This window comes from Vombatus ursinus, unplaced genomic scaffold (assembly GCF_900497805.2).
Source record: "Vombatus ursinus unplaced genomic scaffold, bare-nosed wombat genome assembly UNPS02014791.1, whole genome shotgun sequence".
In the NCBI taxonomy this organism is placed as follows: domain Eukaryota; kingdom Metazoa; phylum Chordata; class Mammalia; order Diprotodontia; family Vombatidae; genus Vombatus; species Vombatus ursinus.
Genome location: NW_020954569.1, coordinates 70,392,169 through 70,408,360, shown reverse-complemented (window position 1 = coordinate 70,408,360; position 16,192 = coordinate 70,392,169). Strand labels below are relative to the sequence as shown.

The following is a 16,192-nucleotide window of genomic DNA, read 5'->3' as shown; positions in this document are numbered from 1 at the left end:
AAAAATCAAGGCTCTCTGGGTTAGAGTGACTTGCCCATGGCTAATATGGTTAATAAGAGTGTATCCAGGACTAGAATACAATTCTTTTGAGTCTTAGTCCAATACCTTTTCTATGACACCATTCTGTTTTATATAGTATATAAATAAGTTGTTAAACTGAAGAAAAGCAGGTTATAGTGGAAAGAGAACTGACCTTGGTGCTAGGAAGGCCTAGGTTCAGAACCCACCTCTGGCATACTAGCATATGCTAGGCAAGTCAATTGATCTCTCGGTAATTAAAGCAGTGCTCTAAAACTATGAGTCACAGAGAAAGGTTCCAACACAAATTAGTGGAGGAAGTTACTCACCAGAAGCTCTTCACACCGATAAAACCATAGGCCTGGTCCGAACTAAGTCCAAAACAGTGCTAAGATTTTAATATAGACTAGACAATAGGTGTTGTGGGTAGTCAGGAGGCCTATATATTGGGTATTATCAAAGAAGGCTTCATGGCGTAGATGAGACGTGAGTAAAGTCTTGAAGATCTGGAACGATTTGTATAGAGTCAGAAAAAGTGAGGGAGAGGCTATTCCAACCAAGCTAATAGCAGAGGCTGAGGAATAGCAATGTAGGCAGACAAAGTACTCAGGAAACCTACCTGATAGAAATGGGAGGCTAAGGAAAAGTGGGCCAGCAAGGAAAAGAGAGAGATGAAAATTTCCCCTTCTTTAGTCTACTCCCAGTTGAGTGCTTCGGTATGGCCTACCTACATAAGTCTATTATGCTAAGCTCCACAACCAAGATAATATATTCTCATTTCCAAGAGTAAATTTTGATCTGGAAAATGAGGGACTTATCAGTGGAACAGAGTTAAGTGGGAATGGAGATCAATGCCTAAGTCTGATTCAGTTTTACTTAATGACTTAAGCTTCCTGTAGATCTGAGTTTTAAATGAAATTATTTTAGGACAAGAACAAGAGTAGTGGCAGCAGCTTTGTCAGTGGCAGAAATGGAAGCCCAGGCTGGCTTGGCTTGTTTCCAGAATACTTCACTTCCAGCTGAGTTTAGGATTGTATTTCTCCTCACTATGCCTCTTCATAATTTCCCTTCAAGGGTTGCCCCACAGCTGCAGTGCACATTAATAAGACCCTGGTCTATGTCATTATGACTAGCCTGAACTGCCCATGTGCTGGGAAACCAGCTGGCCTTGAGATTCTCATGACATAATTCTCCTCATCCACACTGCCTTTCCCTTGATGGGCTGTACTAAGCACCCAGGCCAAAAGGTTCAGCCAGAATAGAATATTAATCAAGAATGAGATAATACCGAGAAAACTGTAGAAGTTAACACTGTTCTTGGGGACACAGGGCCTTGCCTTCTCAGAAACCTCTGGGGATAGAATGAAGGGGAAAGGAATTGCATTTACAACTCTTTAACCAAACCTATGATTATTGTGAATCTTTGTTTGGAGGGTATTATTGTTACATATATATTATATGTGTATAGCATGGATTCTCTTTTCAAATGTTTCTAGGCATTTCTCTATACACTATTCCCCCACAATTTTGAGCAATAGGCAATCAAGCAATCAACATTTATTAAGGACCTACTATATGCCAAGCACCATGGCAAGTACTAGGAATATGAAGATTGAGAAAAAAAGAATCCCCTGAGCCATTGCCCTCAGAAGCTTACATTCTCAAGAGAGATATGTGCATCAATACATTTATACAAAATAAGTATAAGCTAAATTACAAAGATGAAGGGGGATACTAGCAGCTGGGGTGAAAGGGATAAGAACGTTTCATTTAGAATGTGGTGCTTGAGTGAGTTTTGAAGGAAAAAAGATATTTCACAAGGTAGAGGTAAGGTGGAAAGGAATTCTAAGTATGGTAAACAGCCATGCAAAGTTATAGAGATGGGAGATAGCTTTGTATGAGGGAAGAGCAAGATGAGTTGAGTTTAGCTAGACCGCACTATGCTGAAAGGAAAGTCATGTATAATAAGGTTAGAAAGGTAGGGTAAGGGCAGTTTGTGAAGAACTTTAAAAACTAAACAGAGAAGCTTATATTTGATGCTAGAGACAACAGGGAGCCAATTTGAGTTTTTTGAATGAGGAAGTAACATGATTAGACTTGAGCTCTAGAGAATCACTTTGGCAACAGCATAGAATGTGGATTGGAGTGAGGAAAGACATGATGCAGAAAGGCCAATTGTCATTGAAAAGTCATTGATATAGTCAAGGCCATCATGAGGGCTTGAACTAGTGTAGTGGTCAACTGAGTATAGAGAAGAAGTAAGATGCAAGAGATATTGTAGGGGTAGAAATGGCAAGATTGGCAACTTATTGGATATGTGAGGTGGAGTAGACTGAGGAAGCAAGGAAAATGTCAAAGTTTCGAACCTCAATGATTGGAAGGATAGTTGTGCCCTCCATAGAAATAAGGAATTTCCTAAGAGAATAGGTTTGGGGGATGGGGAGAGTGGTTATTGGAAATTGAGTTCTGTTTTAGAAATGTTGATTTTTAATTAAGCAGAGGATATCCAGTTTGAAAACTCCAGGAGGTAGTTGGATACACATGAATGGAAATCAGGAGGATGACTTGGGCTGGACATACAGATCATCCCCATAGAGAGGTTAATTAATCCCATAGTTATTACTATCATGTTAAATTAAATACACAATTAAATAAAACAACCTGTGTATCATCTAAGTTCACAGTTTCATATTCAATCTTCTTTTTCTGTTCTTAGTATGCTGAAATGTTTAAGAGTACTTATATTTGTTAAATTCATAATTAAAAAGAACATTTAAATGAAAAATAATTAAATAATTGAGAGTTGATAAGGTCACAAGTAAGAACAAATAGAAGAGAGCCCATATGCAGAACAGATATGGTTACCTTCATTTTGTATATAAATTGTTTGGTTTTGTCTGCGTATAAGTCTGGAGGTGAAAGGTAAAGGACAATTCAAGAAGTATTCAAGAAGTATAATGTGGATCATCCAGATCCAGCCACATCTTTTCGTCTCTCACCATGCAGTCCTTACCATAGGGTCACTGATCTCAATTCCACCCCTGAACAAAACTTTTTGTGCTCATGAAGGAGAAAGAGGTCAGGAGGGAGGAATGAGTGAGCGAGGTCCTGTGTCCAGATAGCCCAGCCTTGACTCAGATAGCAATGGTGTTCTGACCAGGTTTTAACAAAGAGCAGCAGAAAGGAAATCTCAGGTCCAGTTTAATTATGTCTTTTGAAAAGCCTATTAATTTTAAATTACTAATGAATTTCTGTAAGATTCTCTTTCTTAGTTTAGCTCAAGCCCAATTAGGAGAAATCATGACAGTTGGGGGACCAGAGTTCCAACTCTGCAAATTTCATTAGTTCTCTCTCTGGAGGTGTATAGCATTTTTTATCATGAGGCCTTTGGTGATGTTATGGATCATTTTATTGAGAGTAGTTAAGTCCTTCATAGTTGATTGTTATTACAATATTGCTGTTACTATGTACAATGTTCTCTTGGTTTTGCTCAATTCACTTTGTATTAGTTCATATAAATCTCCCCAAGTTTTCCTGAAATCATCCCGTTCATCATTTCTTACAGCACAATGGTAGTTCCATCACAATCATATACCACAACTTATTCAGTCATTCTCCAATTGATTGGCATCTACTCAATTTCCAATTCTTTGATACCACAAAAAGGGCTACTATAAATATTTTTGTACGTTTGTATTTGAAAATATTCTTTTATCTCTTTAGGATATAGATCTAGTAGCAGTATTGCTGGGTCACAGGGTATGCACAGTTTTATAGACCTTTGTGTGTAGTTCCAAATTTTTCTCCAGAATGGTTGGACTACTTCACTATTCCAACAACAATACATTAATGTCCCAATCTTTCCATATACCCTCTCGTATTTCTCATTTTCCTTTTCTGTCATGTTAGCCAGTCTGTGTGATAGTTGTGAGATGGTACCTTAGAGTTGTTTTCGTTTGCATGGTTCTAATTATTAGTGACTTAGAGCATTTTTAAATGACTATTGATAGTTTTCATTTCTTCTTCTGAAAAACTGCCTATTCATATCCTTTGACCATTTATCAATTGGAAGATAGCTCTTATTTTTTTTTTGTAAATTTGGCTCATTTTCCTATATATTTGAGAAATGAGGCCTCCATCAAAGAAACGCTGTAAATTTTCCCATTTTCCTGTTTCCTCCTAATTTTGGCTTCATTGATTTTGTTTGTTCATTTTTTAATTTCATGTAGTCAGTTTACATTTGCCTCCCATGATCTTCTCTATCTCTTGTTTAGTCATATTCTCTTCTCTTATCCATAGATCTGACAGATAATTTTCCTATGCTCCTCTAATTTACTTATGCTATCACCCTCTATGTTTAAATCATGCATCCATTTTGATCTTATTTTGGTATACAATATGATTTGTTGGTCTACGCTTAGTTTCTAGCAGACTGATTCCCACTTTTCCCAGTAGGTTTTTGTTTTTGTTTTTTTTTTTTGTGAAATGGGGAGTTCTTGCCCCAGTAGCTTGGATATTTGGATTTATCAAACACTAGGTAACTTCCGTCATTTACTTCTATAATTATGTACCTGATGTATTCCATTGATCAACTATTCTATTTCTTATCCAGTACCAGATTGTTTTGATGATTACCATTTTTTAGTTTGATTTGGGATCTGGTATGATTAGCTGCCTTCCTTCATTTTTTTTTTCATTGATTCCCTCAATATTATTAACCTTTTGTTCTTCTAGATGGATTTTGTTATATTTTTTCTAGCTCTATAAAATAAGTCTTTGGTAGTTTGATTGGTATGGCACTAAGTAAATTAATTTAGGTATTATTGTCATTTTTATTGTATTGACTTGATCTACCCATTAGCAATTTGTATTTCTCCATTTGTTTAGCTCTGCCCTTTTTTTGTGTGAAAAACCATGTTCATATAGTTCTTGTGTATGTCTTGGCAGGTAGACTCCCAAGTATTTTATATTGTCTGCAGTTACTTTAAATGGAATTTCACTTTCTATCTCTTCCTCCTGGGTTTTGTTGGTAATGTATAGATGTGGTGATGATTTATGTGGATTTACTTTATATTCTGCAACTCTGATAAAGTTTTTAATTGTTCAAATTCATTTTTAGTTGATTCTCTTAGGTTCTCTAAATATGCCTTCGTATCATCGGCAAAGAATGATACTTTTGTTTCCTCATTGCCTATTCTTATTCCTTCAATTTCCTTTTCTTCTTTTATTGCTACAATGAGTATTTCTAATATGGTATTGAATAATAGTGGTGATAATGGATATCTTTGCTTAACCTCAATCTTATTGGGAAAACTTTTAGTTGATCCCCATTACAGATGCTTGCTCTTTTTTTAAAGATAGGTACTACTTATCATTTTGAGAAAAGCTGATTTATTCCTTACTTCTTAGTGGTTTTAATAGGAATGGGTATTATATTTTGTCAAAAATATAATAAGTTTTTGTCGAAAGCTTTCACACTTACATTTTTAATGAAAAATTTCATTACCTCTGATAATGTACAATGCAGGAAGGGACTTCTCAAGCTCCTTTGGATTCTTTCTCAAAAAAGAATAGACTAAACTTTAAGCTAGGTATCAGTTAGTTGTCAATGGAAGAGAAACATACCAGACTCAAGATATGCCTGGACCAAACTCTTCTTGCTCTTTATATTTTCTATTAGAGAGAAACTTAGTCCTGCCTTCCTCAGATGAACCCCCTTACTAATATCTCACATTTATGTAGCACTTTAAGGGTTCCAAAGAACCTTAAACACATTATTTAATTTGATCCTCATGTGAGTTCTATACATAAATGCTGCAATTATCATTATCCTCATTTTACAAATTTGGAAATTCAGGTTTGTAGAGGTTAATAACTTGCTCATGCTCATAGTGTAACAAAAGTCAAACTCAAAACCAGGACTGTCTTAGAACTAATACTTTTTTCAATAAATTGCACAGGCTTCACTGAAGCATTAGCTGGCTTGCTTCACCAGATGATACTTAGTCCCCTTACATAATAATCACTTCAAATCAGATAATTTTTCATAAAATCAGGGGGAAATCTTTCCACTTACACATCAGTTGTTTATTGAGACAGGAAGGACTTTTGCTATATTAGTAGTTTATGATGAAGCCAGCTCTTTCCAAGTCACATAATCATGCACTCTATTAATTATTACAAATCTTTTAGTTTAACTCCAGGTTTCCATATTTTATGCAGTTAACTAGCCAATAGGGAATTCTGGTATTTCTAATAGAATCTAAAGTCTATTATTCGATGAATATGTCACACAAAGAATTTCAATTTGCTTTCAGATTAGTATTTGCCCAGTGAATATTTAATGGCAGAGAGATATATTATCCTGTTCTTTCTTAATTTCATTAACTTCAGAATGAGAGTATGAGAAATTTTGCATTCCACCTGGAATTTAGGTGGTGAAAAATCCATTTCTTCTATATAATCTTCCTTAAGGAGTTCATTTAATCCTGAGACTTCAACTTAAGCTATCTGCTGGATATTTCTTATTGAGCATCCCACCATCAGTTCAAATTCAAAATGCCTAAAGTGTAGTGAAAAAGACTAGTAGGCACAAATCCATAGTCTTGGATCTGCTAGTTATATGGCCATAAGGAAGTCTCATAATCTTATCAGTAAAATGATGGACTTGGACTAGATGACCTATAAGATGTCTTCCATCTCAATAATTCTATCATTCTTCACCCTCTTCATCTAGCACCAGGCACAGAAAAGAATTCACAAAAGTCAACATTCAGATTTGGAGAATGTGAATCGTAAGACCAAAGATTTAAAGATGGGAGAGGTCTTAGAGACCATCTAGTTCCATCACCTCATTTTGCAAATGATGAAATTGTGGTCCATAGAGTTTAAGTGATTTGTCCAAGATCCTACAGTTAGTAAATAGCCAAACTGGGGTTCAAACACAGATCCTCTGATTGCAAAATCAGTATGCTTTCCACCTAGATGGACAATATAAGTTTACCTGATTGCCTGTGGGCAGAGGTTATAAGCTGATTGTATAAACATGAGGTCTTTTAAGCCCTATTTAGTAACTACTTTCCTTTTCCCCCACCCCCAGACACATACATACTGCCTGTCTGATTCTTTGCCCATACTCCACACTTAGGAACTCCTAAGTGAAGGTGCAAGGTAATCACTGCAATTGGTCAAAGACATGATATGCTTCTGGTAGGGATTGCTTGATTTGGAATATGACTTGTAGCCTGGAGAATGTTTAATGCCAGCCATCATACAAGGTACCCCTCCCCAAGAGCAATTTCCCCTGAACTTAAGTTCAGTAGCATTGGGAATATATACACTCCTCACAACTGAGGGGAAGAACTGAGTAGTATATGAGTTCTGTTGCTGTCATGACCCACCCCACCACCCACCCTCAAATACAAATGCAAAGGTACCATGATTAGAACAAGGATCACTTAGGTTATCCTTTCAGCTTCTAAATCCTTTGAGATTAGTAAATGTTTTTTGTTTTGTTTTTTTACTGTATTGTCTGTCTAGACTAATGAAAGTTTAATTGATGGAAATCAGATCACATGTTATATATTTACTGACAGACAATTTTCAGGATGAAGGGAGGCATTTTATTATATTCTCAAAGTGCTTTATGTAGAACTCATAATTTTAAAAATAGCCGTTTCTGAAATAACTATATGGGATAAACAAAAAACCTGTGGAAACTGATTTTTATATAAATTACTTTTTCAAATGTCTCCCAAATCATCATTTAACTGCAAACCATCTGTCACTGTCAAGAATCATAATAATTTTATTAATGAAACACCCTTTCTCATCCTCATCAGACACATACCAACACCCTTGGGACAGAGTGATGGAAAAGAAAATACAATTTCAGTATAAATCATCAAAAGCAAATATGTGAAAAGTCTCAGCAAGATTTTAACACTAAAGAGGATGAGGGAGGGAAAGATGAGGAGTGATAGAAATGCCACATGGCAGGTCACAGTTCATAAGAGCTTGGAAAATGAAAAGAAATGATTTCCATAAACTGAACAACTAAAAGGATTCTTGGGGCTGGGGTGCAATTCTATTTAACAAACTAAACACAAATGGGGAAACCTCCACACTGACAAGAGTATTTCAAGACACCAGAAGGACATATGCTTCTTTTGTGACTAGATCTACAACCTAACACTTCTAAAACCCTAACAGGAGGAGATATTAAAAATATGTTTCCAGCATTTATTTGGTTATAAAACCAAGGCCCTTTGTTTATTTAAATCACTGGAATTAGATTTTTAAAAATTTAAATTTTAATTTTATTATGAATTCAAATATCAATAAACATAAACATTTCAATATAGATAAAATATATTCATAATATATGTTTCTTATACAATCCTATGAGATTATATATGAAACTCTGAACTTATATGCAGATTTTTTTAACTGCAGAATCAATTTAACACAATAATAACAAAACTGCTCTGCCCTATGGCCCCTTATGTGCTTCTTCTACTCTCTTCTGGTATTCTTTCATGTTTTCATTGTGATTCATTTCTTTCTTTTCTTCTTTTGTTTCCTCACTATCACTTGCCACCAACTATCCTGCCCCCAAACTCCCCCCGCTTCTACAAATAGAAGCCCTCCCTTATAATAAGTCTAGTCAAACAAAACAAATTTACACATTGGCAATGTCTGAAAATGAATCTCATTCTGCATCTCTAGTCCACCATCCCCTTTTCAAGAGGTGGGAAGTTGCTTCCTCATTAATCTTCTTCAATCATGGCTGGTTCTTGCAATGATTGGATTTCTTAAGTCTTTTAAATTTGTTTCCTTTACATTATTGTAGCTATTGTCTGAATTGAAAGACAAATGAAGTTTTTAAGTATGATTTTGTTCAGTTTTGTTGGGTTTTAAGGAAAGAAAGAAAAAGTCTGTGGGGAGGGGGGAGAAGATACCAAGAAAGAAATAGTGCAGAAGGGAGAGAAACTTCATCATTTTCATAATTAAGGTATAGCAGAGAATAGTAAACAAACATGGAGGCAGGTTTGAGAGTGATCATCTCTTATCTGAACTGGAAAAAGGAGGCAGAACCATTCATAAGAATTTCATGTAGGAGTACATTAAATTCAATTAGGAAATAAATAGGGCCAGGGAGAGCAGAGAAGTTATAAGAGGGAGGACAGAGTAGGAGAAGGAATATTCATAAGCAAAAGGAACTTCAAATACAGAGGCTGAATTGTAAGACAAGGACTAAAAGGAAAAACAGTATAAGAACCAGCAATCTGGTCTGACTTTGTGACGAGAGTAGGAACACAGTTAAACCATCTTCAACTGTAGGGAAAGAACAGCTAAATACAGCACAAGCAGTTTATCAATTGCTTTAGTTTATCAACTCAATTACTAACTCAGTTTACTGTTATCTGATGCTCCATAGAAGTATCCTCTTCCCACCAATTAGTCAACAAGCATTTTTAGGCATCTACTATTTGCCAGACATTGTACTAGGCATGGGAGAAACAAAGACAAATGAAGCCATCTCTGCTCTCAAAAAGCTTACATTGTCTTGGGGGAGACAACATGTTCATAAGTACAATCCTTGTAACAAATATGCATAGTCAAATCCCCATATTGTCAAGCCTCCCACCCCCATTATCTCATTATTTACCCTAAATTCATCACCCATCTGTCAGGAGATGAATAATATACTTTGGCCTCAGGGCTATGGAGTCATAGTTGGTCCCTAATCAGAATTCTTCATTTTTTCAAAATTGTTTGAATTTACAGTGTTGTTATTACATGAACTGCTCTGGTTCTGCTCACTTCACCTTGAATTAATTTATACAAGTACTCCAAGGTTTCTCCTTCATCATCTCTTAAAGAACAATTATAATTATTCACCTTTATATTTATATAACATAATTTGTTTACCCATTTCACCATTAATGGACATGAAGACATACATATTTAATATATATAGTCCTTCAGTTGAGCATAAAAAGAAGGTGGGAAATGGAACTTCAAGTGAGTACTGTTGTGTGGTTTTCTGTTTGGGGGCACCCCAGCTAGATTTCCTTAGACACTGACAGAAGAACAGGGAAGAAGAGGTTTGGATACAAATGAGTGTAAGGATAGCAACCTGTTTTCCCATCTCCTCCCTGAGTCTTTTCCTCCTATCTTTTCGAGGGAATCTTTCTCTACAATCTCATGCCCACTACTCTAGTTCAGACCCTCATCCCCTCTTAGTGGATTACTGCAATAGCTTCCTAATTGGTCTCTCTGATTCAAGTTTCTCTTTTCTCCAATGCATCCTCCACACAATTAACAAAGCGACCATTTCTCATGCCAGCTCAATAGACTCTCATAGCACCCTATTTCCTCTAGGATTAAATACAAACTCCTTTGTCATTTAAAGCCCTTCACAACCCAACTCCAACATTCCTTTATAGATCCATTGTGTAGTACTCCCATTCATACATTCTATAATCAAGCCAAACTGACCTTCTTGCTGTTTTTCATACAGAACATGTCATAGTCCACCTCTGTACCTTTGCACAAGCTGTCTACCTTGCCTAGAATGCACTCACTTCTCCTCTCTGCCTCTTTGAACCCCAGATTTCCTTTAAAACTTAGTTCAAACCCATTTCCTATATGAGGCCCTTTCTGATGCCCCACTTTTCCAAGGATTACTATCTTCTTCCCGCAAATTGCCTTTTGTTTTAAAGAAAAATTTTGTATCATTTTAAAAATTATATTTGTACATGTTGTCTCCCCCTGGTAGAATATTATCAGAGACTATTTCACTTTTGTCTCTTTTTATACCAGAGATATAGTATAGGGCCAGCATACAGTAGAAGTTTAATAAATAAATGCTTATTGATTGATAGGTTGAGCAACACCCTGTCTGGATAAAGGGAAAAATAATGAAGAGAAAGCAGCTGCAAATACAACATGCAGGCTAAAAAAAAAAGTGGATTTGCTTTTTACTGAAGCAGTGAAAAGAGGATTTGTTCAGAACATCCCCTAAGGTTGAGGTGAGGTACAGTCAATCACAGTTAGAAATGTGGCCCTGTCACATCTTCAGCCTCCCTCCTTTGCTGGCTACATGGCCCACATTGACACAGTTTTGTGTTCAGCAGACAACTGGCCTGAGCAACGGGACAAGTTTCCTTCTCATTTCCATGTCCAAACACATAAAGGCATTCAAACTATCCTCATGCTGCTATATAATTATCTGTTGAACCAAGAATAGTGAGAATTTTACCAAGAGGCAAATTAGAGTTACAGTCTTTAAGCTAAGTTTCAAGCTCCATTAATAAGGGTCAGTTGTCTCACTTGCTCAGCCAAGGTTGAAGGTTTAAGCCCCAGTGGGATGTTACCTTTGTACAGGTAAAACCTCTTCTTCCCCCCAAACAAAAATCTGCATAGCTCACCCTGGCCAGCTGTTTAACTCAGGGGCGTCCCAGATGTTCAGAGGGACAGGGCATGAGAATGTGAATTATTTGGTGTTAATCCATCCCTCCTACTGAAGAAGATGAGGATAGGAACAAAAAAAGAAACTGGACACCTGTTTATGTGTTGATATAGAGAACTCCCAGATGAGGGATTCCTCAAAGCAGATTGGCACTTTCTCTGTAAGTGATAGTTTCAGAATGTTCACAAACAGTTGCCTAGAGTAATGAAAGGGTTAAATGACTTGACCATATGTGTCAGAAATAAGCCTTGAGCTTTTGGTTTCCAGCTCATGGTGTGAAGGTACAACTTCTTTCGGTCATCCCGAATCCTGGTTCATCCGACACCGGCAGCCACCTCTCAGCATCCAGGCCAAGCCTCCACCTTCGTTGCCTCCATGCCTCCCAAGTTTGACCCTAATGAAATTAAAGTTGTGTTTTTAAGGTGCACTCATGGTGAAGTTGGTGCCAGATCAGCTCTGGCCCCCAAAATTGGTCCCTTGAGTTTGTCTCCCAAAAAGGTTGGTGATGACATTGCCAAGGCAACTGGTGACTGGAAAGGGCTAAGGATCACAGTGAAACTTACCATTCAGAATAGACAGGCCCAGATTGAGGTTGTGCCTTTTGCCTCAGCCTTGATCATCAAAGCCCTAAAGGAACCTCCTCAGGACAGAAAGAAACAGAAAAATGTTAAACACAAAGGGAACATTGCTCTTGATGAGATTGTCGACATTGCTTGACAGATGAGGCACTGATCCTTGCCAAGAGATCTTTCTGGAACCATTAAAGAGATACTTGGAACAGCCCAGTCCGTGGGCTGCAACATTGATGGCAGGCATCCTCATGATGTCATTGATGACATCAATAGTGGTGCTGTGGAATGCCCAGCAAATTAAAAGCTACAAAGGAGACTATTGCAATAAATTAACATTTGACAACAACAATAACAACAAAAAAAGAAATGAGTCTTGAGCCCAGGTCTTTCTGGCTCCAAGGCCAGCTGTTATGACTCTAAGCCACAACACCTCTTGAAAAAGGAAGACAAACAATTCAAAGCATATACTCTATTGATGATGAGTCAATGATAATATCAAAATGATACATTTTATTAATAGGATCAAAGTGAAGTGGAGAATTAAAGTTAGATTAATTCCTCCTCTGTTGCTTCCTTGGGGTGGGGAGGTAATTGAGGTTCTTTTATTTTTCCAGATAGAGAACAGGTATTTCTTTTCTACACCCAAAAGAAATGGTAAAATACGAAAGATTATCACAAGAAAATGACTTTAATTAAAGAAGTGGCAGTGCTATTATCCTTAATTGATAATTAAAACCGTCTAAATATAAAGTAGCTTGCAGAATTGTTAAGTAGGTGTTTTCCTTAGAAACCTCAACTCTGGACTGTTCAACCAATTCCTAGGGCATGTCTTCAGGCAAAATAGGCCAGGCTTGGACTAGTCTTCTTATTGGTAGTCATTTTATCCAAGAGAATTGGAGTAGTTGCTGAGGACAGCTCCTCTTATTGCCATTGAACTCTGACCAAAAGGACCTCCAGATTCCGCAAATCCACAAGGTCATTTCCAGGCCTGGACACCTCCATCTTGGGATATATACTCAGTCACCTCTTTATGCTTCTCTTGGTGACTAAAGGTTCTTGAAGGGTAGGCTAGTGGAACACAGGCCAACCAAGCAGCTATTATTAATAGGAAAGGATCTCATAGGCAGTCTTTCTTGATGTATTAGAAAGAAAAAAAATGGATTTGGGGCCTGAACTATCTGCCTATTGAAATTAATTCTCTGCTGCATTTTATTTATCATCTTTGCGGTCAGAGTGTTGGACTAATAGTCCTGCTTCAGATTTAGAAGGAATTCAAGATACTGTCCTTGCTCTCAAAGAGCTTATACTCTAATTGAAGAGGAAAAGGTTAGCTTGTATGGGAGGAGCATGGTGTTATTGAATGTGCACTGGACTTGGATTCAGAAGACCTAGGTTTGAATTCTGGTTCTGACACTAATTAACTGGCTGACCATGGGAAAATTACTTTACCTCTTGGAGGCTCAGTTTCCTCATCTATAAAATGTAAATAATGAATAATGGTATTTGAATTCTCACAAGTATATTTGGAAAAGATGTTTTGTAAACCATATAAGAAAAGTGAGTTGTTATAAGTGGTTAGTAAATAATGCAAAACAACTTATAATTCTTTGCCAAATCCTGTGAAAATTAATACGTTGTCATAATTGCCTGAATAATCCTCCCGTTTTCTTTATTAGTGAAGACCTGGATCAAATTCTGAATAGAGAGAATTAACGAACAAGGAAAAACTACACAAACCTTCCCATATGTCTATGGAATAGACATATGCAATCTTAAGCCTTCCTAAATTTCAAAGTCAACAAGCAGTCTTTAAATTAAATACCATCTAAAAAGGAAGAGAGGGAGACCAATGTAATTAGTCTTACTTTATTTGAATGGAAAGTGGTTTTAGAAGAAAATGACTACAGTATTTCACTACAGATTTTGATGTGTGGTCAAATTTCAGCTCTGACAAGGAGCTCAGGGTTTTGGGCCCCACAAGTCATCAGGAGTGACAATTAATATGCACACAGTCTTCATCAAGCTCTACCAACAGCCCAGGCTTCATCTCATACCCAGGGGGATATTGATCTTAAGAATCAATTTTGCACATAAATTAAAGGGAAGAAACCTAATAATCATTTAAGCTTATGAGATTTGGTTGTAAATGCTGAAAAAACTTTGTGATGTGAAAATATTATGATAGCTTGAGGTTTACCAACTTGGGCTATGTGGGGAGGGAAGAGTCCATGGTTAATGAAATGAGTCCTACCTTAAAAGAAAATGCCTTCCTCTATATATCCATAAGTGAATTTTGCCTGCACTGAGAAGATTCTCCAGGGATAGATGGAGTATGGTTCCTTCACAACATGGTTTAAGTTCCTTCATATACACATATTAAAATTAGTTGAATGAGCACTGACTTTGAGGTCTGAAAATCTAGGCTTGAATCTCAGCTCTATGAAGTCACCTATGTGACTATAAGCAAGTGATTTCAGCTCCCTAGGCCTTTGCCCATCTGTAAAATTGAGGTGGGGAAAGAATAAGGGGGAAGAGAGACAATCTTTAAATTCTCTTCCAGTTCTAAATCTATAATCTATGATCCTATGATATTTAATGGGGTAAAGCAGGCTGAATTTGGAGTCAAGAAGGCTTGAGTTTAAATCCAGCCTCAAATAATTACTAACTGTGAACCCTAGGCAAGCTACTTACTTTTTGTTTGCCTCAGTTTCCTCATATGTAAAATGGGAATAGCAATAGCATCTACCTCTCAGGTTTGTTCTGAGGAGAAAATGAGATATTTGTAAAGTACTTAGCAAACTTAAAAGCACCATATAAATGCTATTATTAATGTTATATTATTATTAAAAACAAATGCATAGGTTAGAACTGAAAGGGATGTTGAATACCATCTAGTCCAACTTTCTTATTTTAGAAATGAGGATCAAGGAAGTAGTTTTGCCTTGGGTCACATAGGAAGTAAATCCCAGAGTATAAATTCTAAACCAGCTGCTTTGCTCCAAAACCAGTGTTCTTTTCAGTGCCCTCCAATCCATAGTTTGGGGGCCTACAAGAAGACGCAATACTATTATTCAGGATCATAGATTTTTAGCTAATAAAAGGCTTAAAGATTATTAAGTATATTTTTTGTGAGAAAATCAAATATGATTATTTTCATGAAACCCAGAGAAGGCAAGTGACTTGCCCAAGATCACAGAGGTGTTCATTTGAGATGAGATTCAGTCAGGACAAAGGGCTTGAATTCAGAAAAGTTTTGATGGGGCAAGTCAAGCAAGAGAGGCAGACCTTCTCTTAGTCAACCAAAAAACATTTTTTCAGCACCTTCTATGTCCCAGAGACTTACTGAGCACTGGAGATACAAAGGTAAAAGAAAGCCATTGTACAGTGATAGAGGTGACTCACTTATTCTGATATCTTCCTTGATATCTCAAGGATCAGTGTTGTCATGGGTGTGGATGTTGCTTCATTTTTGTTAATGTTACCCCCTCTCCCACAGTGTATGTTCTGTAACATGGTAGATGCTCTTGGAGAGCTGCTGCGGTTGAAAAATTCATCCCTCTGTTGACAACCTGGTATGAGTTTTTCTGAACCTAGTTTGGCCAACAGACAACCCATCCCAAGAGTGAACCCAAAAGCTTTTCAGTCAGAACTTATATTTTCACTAGCATAGCCTTTGAGAACCCAGGGTCATCCTCATGCCACAATGGCACATCAAAAGTCTTAGTTTCATAAGATCATAAATTTAGAGTTGAAAGGGACGTTAGAAGGTATCACATCTAACAAAACTAAGGATTGGAGAAGTTTAGTAACTTGCTAAGGGTCATACAGTAAGTTTCTGAGGTGATATTTGAACCCAGGCATTCCTGACTTCACATCTAATGTGCTATGCAATCCATCAGTTGAGTGGAGATTTTATTCAGTCCCCTAAATTGTTTTTGTATGAGCCATATAGGAAATTGAGTCAAAAGACTGGATTTTGGTTTCAAGCCCCAGATCATTCCTTTCATTGTCCATTTCAATTTGTGTCTAGTTACTCCTTAAATACTAAGAAACCCAGATAGCCAACAGCCAGGCAACTGTTTGATTACTAGATTTTCATAGCCTCATAGATCACATGACAACCAGA

The 16,192-nt window shown here is 36.9% G+C and overlaps 1 pseudogene; it reads left to right on the top strand.

The window, feature by feature from the left end:
• Positions 1-11,869: 11,869 nt before the first annotated feature.
• On the top strand, positions 11,870-12,405 carry LOC114048181 (annotated as a pseudogene).
• The last annotated feature ends 3,787 nt before the right edge of the window (positions 12,406-16,192 follow it).